The sequence below is a fragment of the Drosophila ficusphila genome, unplaced genomic scaffold, assembly GCF_018152265.1.
Source record: "Drosophila ficusphila isolate 14025-0441.05 unplaced genomic scaffold, ASM1815226v1 contig_791, whole genome shotgun sequence".
NCBI lineage: Eukaryota > Metazoa > Arthropoda > Insecta > Diptera > Drosophilidae > Drosophila > Drosophila ficusphila.
This window is the reverse complement of record NW_025064737.1, coordinates 10,302,137-10,318,205: the sequence shown is the minus strand read 5'-3', so window position 1 is coordinate 10,318,205 and position 16,069 is coordinate 10,302,137.

Below are 16,069 nucleotides of genomic sequence, written 5' to 3'. Positions count from 1 at the left end.
TGGATGCTGAAATACTGGTAGCAACAGGGGCTTTCATTAAGGCAGATATTTGGTTAACTCGTGGGTCAGCCATCATTGGGGACTTTAATGAGTTTTCCGAAAAACATATAAAGCTGCCAGCATAAAAGCGGAATTCAAAAAGGGGAAAACGCCCAGGCCACTCTTTGATTTGTACCATTTGGGCTGGGCTTCTTCCAATAAACACACTTCTTGAATGAGCACTTTCTCGAAATAAAAGTCAACCATAAATAATTTCCGCGAGTAATTATTTATCGCCACACCATCGGCAATCAATTATGCTGCGAAGGGCATGATGTACTTAATCAGAAACACAAGTGATGTTTATGTTTCTCCTGGCAGATCACTGATCACTCCAGATTACCGCGAATCAATACGATTTGCCCGATGCTATCCGCCAATACCAATCAAATTTAGCCTTAATTGCCAATAATCTCTTACGGCTAACCGGCTTGAAAAATTATCACTCGAACATTGTAAATGGCCTAGCAATCGGTTTAGTGCAGTTCAACGAACGTTGAAACGCTGGATTCTCGATCGACGATCTTGGCGAATTGAGGAGAAACACTCATTCATGCCTGACTGAGCGCTGATAAATGGATCTTCGAGTGGATTCCTGCACCGCAGAGCAGTTCAATGACAGAATACTCAACACTGATCGTCGATCGTCGACGGCTGGGGATCGTGGATCCATGGGATCCTACTACTGAATTACTCAGACGTCGATTGAGCCAAGATCATTTAACACTGTCATCGCTAAACGATCATAAATCAGCTGAGAATGAAGTTGTATATAGAAGCCAATCAAGGGTGAACAAGGAAAATAAGTGAATTGTTATCGGGAATAAAAGGAGCGAAAGTTGGGCTAATTGAACGATTTCAAAAGTTCTTCGAAACTTGGAACCTTTTAGCTTTTGATAGTTATTTAATGGTCGCCCGCTATAATTATAAAAATATGCATAGGTTTTCGTGGCTTATAAACTTATCCGCCACTAATTTAGCTTATCCGGCTTAATGGGTCTGCTTTAACGCTCTTTCCCTCTGCCCACATTTTTTCCATTTAATAATTCCAACTGTTATGGGTCTGCCAATTTAGCCCGAAACTAAAATATCTCAATTCTGCCATAAAAACTCCCCATGACATCTTTTTTTTTACCAATATTTAATTTGGCTCTAAGCGTTCGATGTAAGCCGAAAATCGAATTCCACCTTACTGACCCATTTAGTCGGCTCTCAACCCCGCGGCTGGCCAGCAAAACGCAGCAAGTGGCACTCTTCCACTGGCGAACTGGCGAAGAGGTTGCGGCCAGTGGCAAGAAGCGAGGGAAGAAGAAGAAGAAGATAAAGAAGAAGAGGGAGGATGGGGCAGAGCCAGTTGGACTCGACTCGCTGCTTGCGACTTGATTAATCGTTTACACGTGAATCAAATCTCGAATCGTTAATTTAAATGGGTAACACAATGGCCGGGGCTTGAAACAAAATGCTGCCAATATATTTGCCAATTATGCTGGCTGCCAAAGATGCAGACAAAATAGGTTTACCAGTACATTAAGAAAAATGGTTGATAATCTTTCAGAATTAGACTAATTTTAGGAAAGTCCTTTCTAAATGAGAATGGGTTCTGAAAAAGTTGGGAGCATATTGGAAATGAATAACTTGTCAAGTAGTTATTGACAAATTAAATAATATTCAATAGATATATTTTATATTTAAATACAACCTATATTTTAATCAGAGCAATAGCCTAAGGGATCTATAAAATGTACTTAACATTTATAGTTAACTTTCAGTCGATTCGAGTGTAGGTTTGGTTTTTAGCATCCTGTCAACGCTTCTCTGATTGACATTTGCATAATATGAACCCACCGGAGATCTCGTGAGCCGTGTGTGAACTACGGGCTTTTGGGTCTGGGCTGGTTCAAAGTGAAAGTCCGTGTCAAGATTAATGGGTCGCAATTTGTCATGCCAATGAGGCCTCACTCCACTCCGCTTCACTCCACTCCATCCCACTCCACTCCACTCCGCAGTCCAATCGATAGAAGAGTCTGGTGCTCTGGTTAAGCCCGATCTTGGCGTGCACATCATGTCATTTTCATTCGGAATCGTTTTGTGCTGTCAACAATGCCACAAAAGCGCTGCAAATGACATGTACGAACTCAATCGATTATCGAGTAGGAAGTGGAAAGCGAGGCGAGTTTGTGCCTTGAGTCTTTCGTTTGGGTTCCGCAAGCAATGCGAGAGAGAAACGGAGCATCCGATGGCGCGCCGGCTAAAGCCATTGGAATGCGGTAATTAATTAAGCCAAAAGCAAGAACTGCCAACGGCAGCTGTCGAAGAATTTTTCTTTCATTTCCAGCTGGAAAAGCCAAGTAGCTTGGCGGCAATGGGCAGCAAATGCAGCAATATGCAGCAATAGGGCGACGAAGGGTGGGACATGGTGGGCGGTCGATTCCCGAGAATCCAAACATTGCATGCATGAAATGAGCGTAATTATTAAGTACAAGCCAGGCAGCTGGGCACTCAGTACCCCCCTCCCCCCTTCCCAATCCCCCTCCTCCACGCCTCTTGGCCATGTCTTTATTTAATAGTTGTGTAAGTATTTTTCACAGCAATATTGAATTTTCCGCACACACATGTGACATGGGTCAGTAACCTAGAAATGAAAATAACACCTTGCTGCGGCTGTGGCTGTGGCTGCGGCTTGGCTGCCAACTGCCATAAATGTGGACGGAATGGAGATGGACATGGGATGGAGCCGACTCTGGGAGCTCTGAAGCTCTGGATGGCGTTGGATGGCCATGGAGCCTCGCTGCAAACGAAACGAACCCACCAGCGACCCCCCTCCAATGTGTGTGTGTGTGCTAGTGTGTGTGTGTGTGTGTGCGAGTTTGCTAACGTTTCAAGACCATATCTATATCTAAGCAAGTGTACGGCAGCCCAGGAGAAACACTGGCAGCACAACAGAGACGGCGAGAACCTGTATGGAGAGACAAGACCATGGCCAAGACCAAAACCCAGACCAAGACCAAGCCAAAGACCAAGACAAGACCCAGGCCGAGCCGAGCCGAGCCACATCTCCAGAAAATTTGTTAAACCGCAGCAGAGAAATGTTGAAAACATAAACCCAAAACCGCAAAATGTGGCAAAAAAAATAATACACACACCAAGTGGAAAACCAGCAGCAGTTGAGGCAGCAACAACAATACAAGGAACAATAACAACAATAAAATGGCAGCGAACTCTGGAGGCAAATTAAATTAAAAGCACTCACAAATGTAACCCTAAACATTGTCTAATGGCCAAAAAGAACACAAAAGGCCCAAAATGTGTGGCAATGCGAGGGAATAAGCATCCAAATGGGAATGACAACAGGAAGCTCAAGTTGGAGTTAGGGAAACCGAAGTTTAAATGCTCTCAACTATTTATTTTTAAAATTTGTAACCTAATTTAACTATGCTTTGGAAAAGGTAGTAAAGAAGAATATATTATACACAAGAAAAACAACTCTATATCTATATGACATTATTTCAATCTTTATTTCAGTTTTAGTAACCAATAAAAACATAGCAAGTTGTTAATGATATGCCATAATTTAGGCTGATTTTTAATTATACAGAGAACCTTAGATGAAAGCACACGTTATACCAAACTTTATGATATTTATGGTCGTGGAAGATTCTTACGCAAGTTTTGTTCTCCTTAAGCAACCCTATGATTAATGTCCAACTGGGGTCTATTAATTATATTCAAGTTGTTCTAGTTTTGATAAGACCAGCTCTCCCCAGAGCCCCCATCCCATGCGCTAGACCCCGAGATCGGGGGACAGGTCGCCAGAGTATAAGCCATATAGCATATAGCAGGGGGGCACTGACTCTCTTGGTGAACTCTTAGTCAGAGGCAGACGGTCACAGTCAGTTAACAGTTGGCGTTATGATGATATAATAAACAATGACGATCCCAGGCAAAGGAAGAGGGGAATTGCTGTTGCTGGTGCTGAGACCGGGCTAGAACAGATAGATGGGGTAGATTAAAGCCAGGTCATGTCAGGGAAAACGGAGTCAGCAGTCAGCAGTCAGCAGTCAGCAGTCAGCAGTCAGCGCTTTGGCATGCGTTTCATTTTTGGTGTTTGGGGGGAGCGAGGAGGGGAACTCAAACAAATCACCCAACAAACACCAGCGACTAGTGTTGGACGCAGATTAATTTCAGGTGACAAATTACACATGAATTTCTAACGGCAGTCCAATATTTATGGGAATCTTCCCCAACCCCCTGCCCCCTTCCCCTTTCCCCCTCCAATTCCCGCCAAGAGATGCGTGCAGGCGAAGCAAACCAAACCAGAAAGAACCTGAAGTGGAGCGCCTTCCAGGTTCCCACTCCGGTTGACAGCTGAAATTGAGATTAATTGTGCTAAATTAAGTGAGTGAGAAATTACGAAATTATTGCAGCGTGTGTTGCAGTTAGAAATCGCAATCAGTTTGCCCGAATCAGCTGGAGAAAAAAAGAGTCGGGCCCCAGAGGGTCCTGCAAATTGTCTTCGTCGCGATCCGTGGACTCAACCTGGTGAAAATTACAGGTGTGTGTGGTGTGGTGTGTTCTGGTCGACGCGAATGGTGTGAAGCTGGCCGGAGATCCCGATTTCAGTCCCGATCTCCAAGAACCCAGAACCCAGAATGGAGAACTGCATCTCCAGTTGAGGGAGAACGGCGGTACGATTGGGTGAACGCCCAGTTTTCGACCGGAGAGTAATGGAATGGGGCTGCTGATGACTGATGATATAGTTGATTGAAAGTTAACAGCCAGCGAAGGTATCCCTTGGCAGGCATTACCTTCAAATGTGCCGGGCAAGCCTGCCTGTCTGAATTTTCCAGCTTTTTTCTTTAATGGCCCAACACGTAGAAGTTGTCGGGCTTACGAAGACCAGTTGTAAGTCCGATCAGATAGCCCCGTATCGTAAGTCCGTAATTTTACATATTTAATTTCTATTAGAGGTAATTAGAAATACTTAGCAGAATCTGCATGTAAGAAGTGACTATCAACGCACCAAGATGTCTGATAGAGCTGATTGAAGGTTGTTCCCGCTGTGAGAAATTCCAGGCCAGGCAGTTAGGCAGCGAAAGATCACAGATATTTTACCATAGTTCTTGAAAGTTTCGAGGGGCAGCTTTAATGGAATTTTTAATCACTACCAGAAGGTAAGCACTTGGTAAAAAAAATAAGAAGAACTTGTTGCATAATTTCTATAGTGAATAATAAACATAGGTAAGAGATCTTTTTTAAATACTTTTTGAAGGCTTAAAAAAACTATAAAGGCAAATAAGTTGTAACTACCAGTTGTAAATAAATTCTTTACATTTTAATGTTTTTATAAGTAACAAGTGCTGTTATAGTTGATTGCAGGGACTCTCTCCCCTAGAGGCTTTCAAAATCATAGTTTAAGACCTTCTCCGGAAGAAAGTATTCTCACGTCTAGAACCGCATTCCACGTGCCACGAAAAGCGGCTTAGGCAACACCCACCATTCCCGAAGGTGACACATCACAATCGGAGCAGCAGCGGACCACTGGAAATGGCTTTTGGCCAGGCCGAGAAGGAAAGGAAAGGGAAGGGCGTGGCCCGGCAGTCGGATTCGGTTGCAGTTTTCCGTTCAGTTCGAGGCTTGTAGCTCCCGGCTGAAGTCAAAAACGAAAGGTGTCACGGGGGCAGAAGGCAGGAGGCAGGTGGAAGGAGGCAGGAGGCAGTGGCAGAGGCAAGCGTCAAAAGCTGTTACAAATTGTGCAATTGGTTTTGGGCTAATGCCGGGCACAGGGAACCACCGCCAACCGCGAACCGCCAACCGACTGGGCAACTTGGATGCTGATGCAGCAGATGCTGTGCAGCCCATGCTGCAAGTCCATGCTGCAATTCCATGTGTGAGGAAGCGCAGCCAAACCGAAAATGGTATACGACCACTGCAACCTGTTTAGGCCATCCAGCCGAGCTTTGGCTGCAGATGGAGCAGGGGATGAGGCCAGAGCTGGAGAGCTGGAAAGCTGGAGCTGAAGTTGGAGTTGAAGTTGGAGTCAGAGACCGCGTCGCACTTTACAGTTTGATTTCTCACGAGGCAGACGCGGCATCTGCCGCAGGACCGTTACTTACATGCATCTGGTTCCGCACTTCAAGTTCAGGTTTGGGCCAGGCCAAGAAAAATACGCTTTTCATGGAGGAAGGAGAGTGGAAGGGGAGGGCAGTGGGGTGGTGCCTGGTGTACTGGGTTTATGGAGGGAGCAATTTGAATAGGGATTTTGTTTTCACTTGTGTCTGGGTCGCAGCCAGCCACATCAAGTGGCACAAGGTCAACGCTGTGCGGCAAGATGAAGATGTTTTGCCACCAGGAAAACCAGCCCGTGTACATCTTCATTCCAAGCCCATCATGATCATGATGATCATGGTGATAATGATAATGATGATGACGATGATGATGATGGGCATGGGGAGGACGGGTTGGGGCAGCAGTAATGAGTTCAAATCACAGTTGCATCCATGAGATATCGCTGCTCGTGTAATTGTTGGCATTGGCATTTGTCAAACGTTTTGCCCAGCAAACCGGAGGACCGACCGCCAGATGCAGTGCAGCAATTAAAAGAAGAAATAGAAGAGAGTCCAGCACTGGGATGCTGGGACTGCTGGGATGTTGGGATGCTGGGATGCTGGGAACTTGAGGCAGAGAGACCGAGGCAAACTGCAAAAGACGGACGTGATTGAACTGCAACTGGGGAACCTGTTTGCTTGTCTATATTAGATATGAGGCAGCGATAAGTGGAGCGTTCGCTCTTTCTCTGTCGCACGAGTGAAGCCAGCCAAAGTTGAGATCGTCAATACAAACATGGCCAAGATATCAGCGACAAGCTGACATTCTCTAATAATTGGCCACTGGCATTCCTTCGCGCTTTGAATTTACAGAATTTATGGTCAAAGAGGAAAGATCCCAGGCGATGGCTCACCCAAATCCAATTCCCATCGTTTGAAGCATCCGACCAAAGACCAAACCCCAGCTGCAATCAGAATTGAGAGCAGGGAGCAGACTAACTGCAGCACCAAGTGCAAGGCCATTACTCCAAATTATGTGGCACAGCCGTATGCAAGTTTACAGCCTCGCAATTCATTAACAACAACCGACCAACTCCTGGAATCCCCTGGGCCCTCTTCTACTCTACTGATGTCCAAGGGGCGCCTCCAGCTAGGATCCCCAGCCGGGGAGCTGCCATAAACACAGGTATGAATATATGGCCGCATATCCATGTTGGTACCCATCACTCAACGCCACTCTGGGCAATTAGCCGAGTGAAATTCAACACTAGCCAGCGGTACCATTGTCCAAATGGGGATGGGTTCGGCCGAGTCGTGCGATTTGGTCATCGGGCGAATGCCGCTCGGAAAAGTTGATTCAGGCCGGGCCGCTCGCACTTGATCGCCCGCTTCCTGCTCGGCATTTTTCGGATACTTAGCACTTCAGTGTGATCAGATTATTGGGAAATCTGTTAAGCTATTCAGACGGGGGCCTTAAAGAAAATCGATAAGTGAATGCAGTGATTGGAGGAGAGAACAAGATTTTCCCATTGACAAGCTGTTCTAGTTCGCTTCCTTTTCCGGTTTTTTGTTTGGAATCTAAGCTTGGCAATAGAAATATTGGGAAATTTTCTTAACTGGAAGATTATATTGATTACTCTGATTACTATTTTTGAGGAGAGAAATTACACCTTTAATAATAAACACAACTGTACGGTTTCAAATTAGTTTACAAAATAAAAATATCTCACAAACGCTTTTGTAAAAATTTGTATTCAGAACCCAAAATAAAAACTTAAGTTACAATAAAGACAAATTATTTAGTGAACATTTCTGTATTCCGAGAATTGAAAGAAAAGTATTTTAAAGTCATTTAGGAATTTTAGAAGGCAGAAGGCTTCGTTCCGAGAACTCCCTTTCCTGAATTGCTTGCATTTAGGTGCGGCATGAAAAAAGTCGCGTCGCAAGTAACTTGGCAATGGCAACAACTTCATTTGCTGCTGTGGCCGAGGCCGGCATCTATTTTTATTAGCCAGGCAATTTGGCCAAAGGCAGCGGGAAAAATAATAAAATAAGCCCGCCACGAGAGGAGGCAGCGAAAGAGACTGGAGACTGGAGGTTGGAGGATGGGGACTGGAGACTGGGATGAAGTGATGGCAGACCCCAATCCCGAGGAAAAACCCAACCGCTGGGACGGAAAACCGTTTCGAGCTGAAGAGACACCTGTCATGGGAGCCTCTTAACAACGGCCATCAGCGAAGGCAGCAACACCTCTATTCAAATAAGCCACAGACTCAGATTTAGGATCGTCTCCGTGTCTCCGTGTCTCCATCTCCAAGTCCGTGTCTCCTTGTCTCCGTTTCGTTCGGTGGTGTCGCCACTTGGCGAGTGGACTAGAGTAGAGTGGTGTACAGTGGTGTGGTGTGGTGTGGAGTGGTGTGGAGTGGTGTGGAGTGGTGTGGAGTTTAGTGGCTCGGTTGCCTAGTGTCTGGGCCATGCGTGGTCCCATTTCCCAGCGAAACCACTCGCGGTTGACCCAATGCTAAGCGGGCTAAGTTGGACAATGGCCCACAGCGCAGTTTAACGGATGCTTCCTCATCGCCGTTGCGGTGGTGCAGCAGCAGGAGGAGAAGCTCGGAGGAAGGAGGACACAAAGGGTGGAACGGGTCTGGAGGCAAGTTGCTCCACGGAGCACCGCAGATCGCCACTCGAACTCGTTCCGCGGAAACGTGTTTTCTGTTTTGCGTTTTTTCTGTTTGCAGTTGGCTCTTTGCTCTTGGCCATTTGCTGCCTGCTGCCTGTTGCTTGGTTTTCTGCTGCCTGGTGGTTGCTGGTTGACCAGCACACGAGCGACCGGGCCAAGTCCATGGGACCACTTGCATACGGCATACGGCCAGTTGGCCAGTTGGGCCGGGCCCCGAAGTGTGGCCACAAATCGAATTGTTGTTAATTAATAACAGCGAAACACCTTTGTCTGGAACCGAATCCCCCTTGTTCTGTGGCAGGTGCTCCTAATTTGGGGTGGCGCCCCAATGTTGACGCCCTTTTCTGGATCGGCTTCGGTTTTTTATTTTTTTCTTTGGATTTGGATTTGGTGGCGGGCTTGTTAGCATGGAGTTTTGGCCACAAAGTCCAGTTAGCAGCCAAGCGCGTCCAGCAGTCGCCCAGTTGCCCAGTTGGCCGGTCGTCTATCGCCATCTCTGTCGCTTAATTTGTGGCATAACTCGTTTCGTAATTGAGAATTACATTAGATTCGTGACGAGTGCGTGCAGCAGAACTAGTTACACCAGCAACGACTATTGAGTCATTTGGCAGCATAGAAAAGAAAACGAGAAAGGCTTTAGTTTGGGGGCATCGAAACTCCGAGTACCGAGTACTGTTTAGTATAATAAATTTAGAAATTTATAATAATAATAAATAGCAGTTTAAATGTTTGACTGTAAAATGGTTAATTAGTTGGGATTTGATATCACAAGATTTCCTAATACGATTATAAATCCTTTAAACTCCCTTAAAAGACAGTTTATTACTTGGACAGTTATAGTCCTTTCAGTCATTCCACATTAATGCTTCAAGTTATATTATATTGCATATGACCCAAATCGGGAATACCCCCATATACGGTGTGCCAGGAACGTGGCTATAAATTGGCCAAGATAAGCAGGCCGTATGCCAATATTTATACGTATACGTGATGCTCTCCGCTCGTTCGCTCTCTTTCTGCGATGATCAAAGCCTGATAGTCGGACCCCAAACATATCTATCTTTTATTGCACGCAATTTCCTTTCAGCTCAATTCGTTCGCCAAATCATTCCGATCCCCCCAACCCCCCATTCATTCCCCATCCGATTGGGCAAACATTTTGAGTGCTCCGCCAGCCGCTCCCGGAGATAATCAGCGGTTGGACCGGGGCCCGCTACCAAAACGAGCTACCTGATTGCCCCTGGAGTGCGAGTGCGGAAAGGAATGATAGCCAAGTGCCAAGTGGCAAGTGGCTCTCGCTCTGTGTGGGTATTAGCATGGCTAATCAGAGATGGGGCACAGCCCTCTCCGAATGGGGCAGGTTATGCCGAGCCGAGGTGGTTGATAGAAGCTGCCGATCGCAGATAATGGAGCACACAGAAACAAAGTGCTGCAGATAGCAAGGCAGAAGATCCGATCAGCAACAAGTGTTTTCATCAAAAGTTGCATAACCCAAAGATGGGAGCTCCAATAATAATGGGATCCAATTATCCCTAAAGAGATTTTAGCCACTCAAACTTAAGGCATTAATTGGTAACTAACCTTCTAAGGAAGAATGATGCATATAGGAATCAAAAGGTAAATAACATTTCTTAAAGTCTCTAAATATAAATCCAATAACTGTTAAAAGACGAAGGTATAATACTAGAATTTCCTACACGATTTCCTATCGCAAAGTGGAAGAAATCAGTGAATGGCAAATCGAACCTTATATTATCATCCAGCAATCGGTTTGAACTTCCTGTGTGCCAGTGGCTTTGTCTGCGGCAACCACACCGTTCACATCCACGAACCTTTGAGCACCTTTAGTACGGCCAAGCCACTTGGATATGGGCCGCCAATTGATTCCATTGCTAATGACTGCTAACGGTTCCACAGACACTTGCCGCAGCTTCAATTGCGGCTGCGGAAAGGAAGCCAGCGGTTACCAATGCAACGCCCAACTGGCCGCCAATCTCTTCCAGCTGCAGATCTCGACGCACTTCACCTGCGGCACAGTCAGGACAAGACTGATGGATCCGAAATGATAGAGCTATGTCAATAAAAGGTTTTTAAAATCGTGACTAATATAAAGTTAGGAAAACTATTTTATTACCCCATCTTTACATTGGGTGTATAACTTTTTCAATACAAGTATAACATTTTATAACATAAATTCCTAAACTTCCTGATCAAACAAAGTTAAGTTAAATACCACAGGACAATAATGACAGTTTCAGCTCTGGTTAAAAAAATGAAGAAAGGCAACAGTTCGTATGAGTAATAAAAGGAACTTGTTATTTTATTGCTTAACAACGTTTCTCATGTTTTTTTTCTAAGTGTTGCATTTAAGCAAATAAATATAAAAATATACTAAAATGCTAAACTAAAAGTGTTCATAAATAAATTGTAGTAAAAAACGTTTTATGAACTAAATAACCAACATTGCGCATGAGTAATTAAAAATTAATCATTGAATTTGCATGTGCGGCTTATCCTTTTTGAGTTTTTTCTCTACCATGGAGAGTTCGTTATGCTTGAGGCTTCACTGTGGCTGGGCAACAGCACGTTTGCGTGTGGCTTCCGCGGCCGCCAGTCCGAGATTGATTGGGCACTCGTTTATTGTCAGTGGAGCTGGCTTATCGCATCAGTACAATTTGTTTTCGCCGCTGCTGCCAATGGTGGCGGTTGTGGTGGTGGTGCTTATGGTGGAGCCGATTCCCCCAAGTGGCTCTGGCGCAACAAGTGGATGGATGCCAGGCAGCAAGGAGGAAGGAGATCGCAGGGGAGGAGGACTCGCTGCCAATGGGCAAGCACGCAACGCGGCTTAATGACCCGCAAGCCTTAATTAAGGCCCGAACTAAAGCACTTTGATTGATTTACGCTTGCAAACTGCCCGGGGACAGGGACACCGAGATGGAGAGTGCCACAATTAAGAGTGCAGTGGGGCCAGCCCCACGATCCGGCCGCTTGCATAATTACCCCATAAGACTCAATTAACTGTAAATTAAAGAAAATGTTCGCTTACATTATGGCTGCACTTAATGTCGCGTGTGATAATGCTGCAGATCTTCTCTGGCACTCAGCGCTGCGCTGCAAATTAAGGCGAGTGGAAAGCCGAAGCGGTAAATGCCCAAATAAACTTTAGACACTTAGAAAAAATGGCTTTTAAATAAATTGCATTCTATAAAATAGAAGTAGGAAACTCCAAATAAGAGTTTTGTACGTAACATAATATCTTTTAAATAAATTTCACTCTATAAAATAGAAATAGGAACTCAAAATAAGAGTTTTATAAGAAATACACCAACAAACTCTTGGAATTTTAATAAAATGTTCTCATTTTTAAATTGATTATTAAGGGGTCGTCAAATGGGCTATAGTGAAACTACCAAAAAAGTACTTTTAAACAAACAAAATCTTATTGGCAAATATCCCAGATTTTTATACGATAGGCAGCATACTCTCTGTGTTCATCCTTTGATCCAATTTTAAACTGATGCAATTATTATTGCTCAGACTTATGTTATGGCTTTGATTTTAACGTAATTACTACAACGTTTTGCTAGCACTTTCCTGGGAAACTGGGATTTCTGGGTTGCCCGAAAACCAATAAAACAAACAGGAGAGGAGTAACGTCGAATATATGTAAATTAAATTAAGGTTTTAATGGATTTTCCTCCATCTGACAAAGCATTTGCTAACCGGTTGTTAAGGCCATATGCCCGCTGATAGGGTATATTAAGATGATCGCAGAGTAAAAAGCATTTTTTGTTGCTTCCTTTTCTGCTTTTGTTTTTTTACTCAATTTTTTTTTTTTTTTTTTGTGCTGCCACTGCCTCTCCTTTGGGCAAACACATGGAATTAGAGCGGGTAAAAATGTACGAGGAGATAAAAGAGAGGCGAATTAAGTAACAAGGCACTTAACGTTAACACTTAACAAGGCAATGTCGTGGCTGTCTGAAACCGAGGGTTTCCATGCACCGTCCACGGGGAAGTTGGCCATAAAACGGAGCTCCAGCCGGAGTTTGACTTCGAGCTGGAACTTTGGACGGGCTGAGGGGCTGGCAGCGAAATGCCATTAAGTGTCATTGCTCATTCCTGCGAAAGATTGATATCGGGGCTTAAATATGCGTACCCCGACATCGGGCAGATGGGCGATGGGATCGGATGGGACTGGATGGGTTGGGATGGGATTGGATGGGTTGGGATGGCAGGAACATCAACACTGTCACGGGGTCGCAGATCCCCTGCTGCAACGCCTTGGCCAAACTTCCCATAAAAAACAGAAGGCGAAACACATTCTGAGCGGAAGCTACGGGCCTCTAATTACGGACTTTACGAAGACCAAATTATACGTCTTCAAATCAGTCTCAACATTCTCGGCTTTTATAACTTTCTTCTCGCGGCTCTCTTTGGGAATAGTACTGAATCTTTGAAAGTACTTCATAAGTCGATGGAAATTATAACCAAGACAAGTTCGTAACATAAATCAATGCAGAAGTTTTACGATCGATATAAAGCAAATAGCTAATATTAATTGTAACGGTGAATGTGAAGGTATCTTCGAAAGTTTGGCTTGATTGACTCCTAGTAGTGTTCAAAAGTTACATAACCACAGGAAAATGGGGTATTTTCTTATGGCCCCCACGAATGCTAAATTGAAAACACCTGCCTTCCCGAAACTTTGATTGATCGCAGCTTTGTAAACCGCAGACATCGCCTTCGATACATACCAAAAAGTGATCGTCAGGTGGGGCCGCTAATGTTGGCCCGCAGTGAACCCCAAGTTGGCTTCGAAGCCGAAGTGGCAGCCAAAGGCAGTTTGCGGTTAAAGCGGCTTATCACATTAGCACACTTCCAGACTTCCCGGCCTTCGAGCCAAAGCGAACCGGGCTAAAAGAGCCGCTGGAGGAGAACCGTTAGCGATCGCGACATTCGCATCCTGCTTGGGATCCTTCGCACACACGCACACCCAATCGAACTGAGATACAGATATATCGCAGATACTGCACAGATACGAGTTCAAGTTCGAATACGAATACGAGTACGAGTACGAGTACCGGCCGGCTGCACTTAACTCTTCGCCTGGACGAGATCTTAACAAAACTAACTCGATCGCCATTGATCGGACGCATTTCAACTGAAAGTCAAGTGGAGAATGCCGACGTCGACGGCGACGTCAGCGCCGGCGTCGCCGTCGGCAGCGAACTGCATTCCCAACCCGAGTCGCGGCTTACTCACAAAATAAATAAAACAGAATGATACAAACACAAAAACCAAAAAAAAATAAAAGAAGTTCAGGAGGGGAATAAGAAACTAAGCCAAAGCGAACTGTGTGCAGAATTTATGGCTTGGGCTGTGGCCGTCCGGAGAAATGCTCTACAAGGCGGCCACTCAATAGATCTCGGCTCTTCCCAATGAATCAATGGCTTTCCCGGAGCCACCAAATGAAATTCGCTTGCGTAAGACAAAGGAAACCGAGGGAACCCGCCCGGGTTCAAGATCAATCTCTATAGGGCCCAAAGAAAGTGGCGCTTGAATGGGAAGGGAGGGGAGGGGAAGGGGCAGGCAGGGACCACCCTACAAGAGTGATGGAAGACAGCAGATTGGAGATCTCGGGTAACAGTTGCTATTGTTAGACTTTGCCAGAAAATAGTAGAGATCTTTAAGAAGGCAATAAAGTTTTTTCAGTAAAACGGATTCCTATTTTAGTACCTCCTGAATATTATAATTAAACAATTATTATTTTACTAACAAGATTGTTATCAACTGATTATACAAGATTCTATCATATAATATACTTAACATGTAAGCTAATACCTTAAATGACTTATATAGAAGATTAACTTCCGAGTCGGCATAAAATGTCTTTTGCGACATAATTTAGAAGGAAAACCTGAATAAATTCCCTCCACGTCATAACTCGGATACTTTGTGTTGATCCTCCGGTGACATTATTTATGGATGCTCTTAGGAAACCGAGGAACCCAAAATACCTCCGTGTAGCGCACAACAAAAGTGTGGAGGAAAAGCAACGTTCTGCGGCGGGCAGCTCATTTTGTGCGGTTGCATGGCTGCGGTGCAGGTGGGGCAGATGGAAACAGGTGGGGCAGCGGCACCAGCAGTGGCAGAGGCAAGAGCAACGGGCCAGCAGCAGCGGCACAATCGAGTTTCCACCAATGTGAATTAAATAGTTGGCCAAAAGAGAGGCGACAGAGAGCTCAAATGCCGCTAAAAACGCAACAAATCCCAGACGCTGGCCACAAAGTAATGGAAATATTGAGAATTCCTTAGTTGCAGCTTCGACGGGGACTCCATCTCGGTTAGAGTCTGGGTCTGAGTCTCGGATGTGGCATAGCCGTAACTCAAACCGACCATTAGAAGCGGGGAGCATTAGCAAAAGACGTCCGAGAGCTGCAAACTGCGAGCGCTGCAAAGGAAAAAGAACTAACGAACCTTGACAATTAAGTTTGCGCCACTCTGCCAAACCCAATTGGAATTCAATGTGCATGCAATGCCACAAGCGGCAGCAGCAGCCAGCAGCCAGCAGCCACATCGACGTGGAGGAGGAGGAGGTGGTGGAGGATGGGGTTCTCGAGGAGGATCGGCGGCCGCAAATGACGTTGATGATCCTCCCCAGCCTCCCCATCATAACGAAGCCGAAGATCCCGACTGCAAACTGCAGACTGCAGACTGCAGTCGCTGTCTGTCGGTTGCTAATTCCCCAACAAATGTTTGCTGTTGCTGTCGGCGGCTTCTGCAACATGTGTTGCAACAAATCGCCAACCGAGTGCAGCTGGAAAGTCGCGTGATGATGCGCCAAGTGGAGAGGAAAAATCTCGTTAAAGGTCGTGTCACAAATTCTGCAGCACTCGCGAAAAGGGGACAATGCCAAGTGCCGAAAAGCGGCAGCAACAGCAACAACTGCCACAGGCGCAGCAGCAACATTAGTTGCAAGTTGCTAGTTGCAAGTTGCTAGTTGCAAGTTGCTAGTTGCGGCACCACCAGCAGCAGCAAAAGCAGCAACAGCAGATGCAAACTCGTGCCGCAGCTAACACAATAAATTTTCTCTTTCAGGCCGGTCGAATCTGGCGGTGAACTGCGTACATGGGTGGCCAAGTGGTGCTCCTCCTTCCCCTGATCCCCCCTCATATCCCCTTACTCCCCCCTGGTCCCCAGTTAATGGTAGCAGAAACAATCTGAATAAATTTGTCGCCAACTCCGGTCTTGCTTCCCGGGAGCGGGTGGAAAATTTATGAACTCGCTGATAGGCCGATGGAGA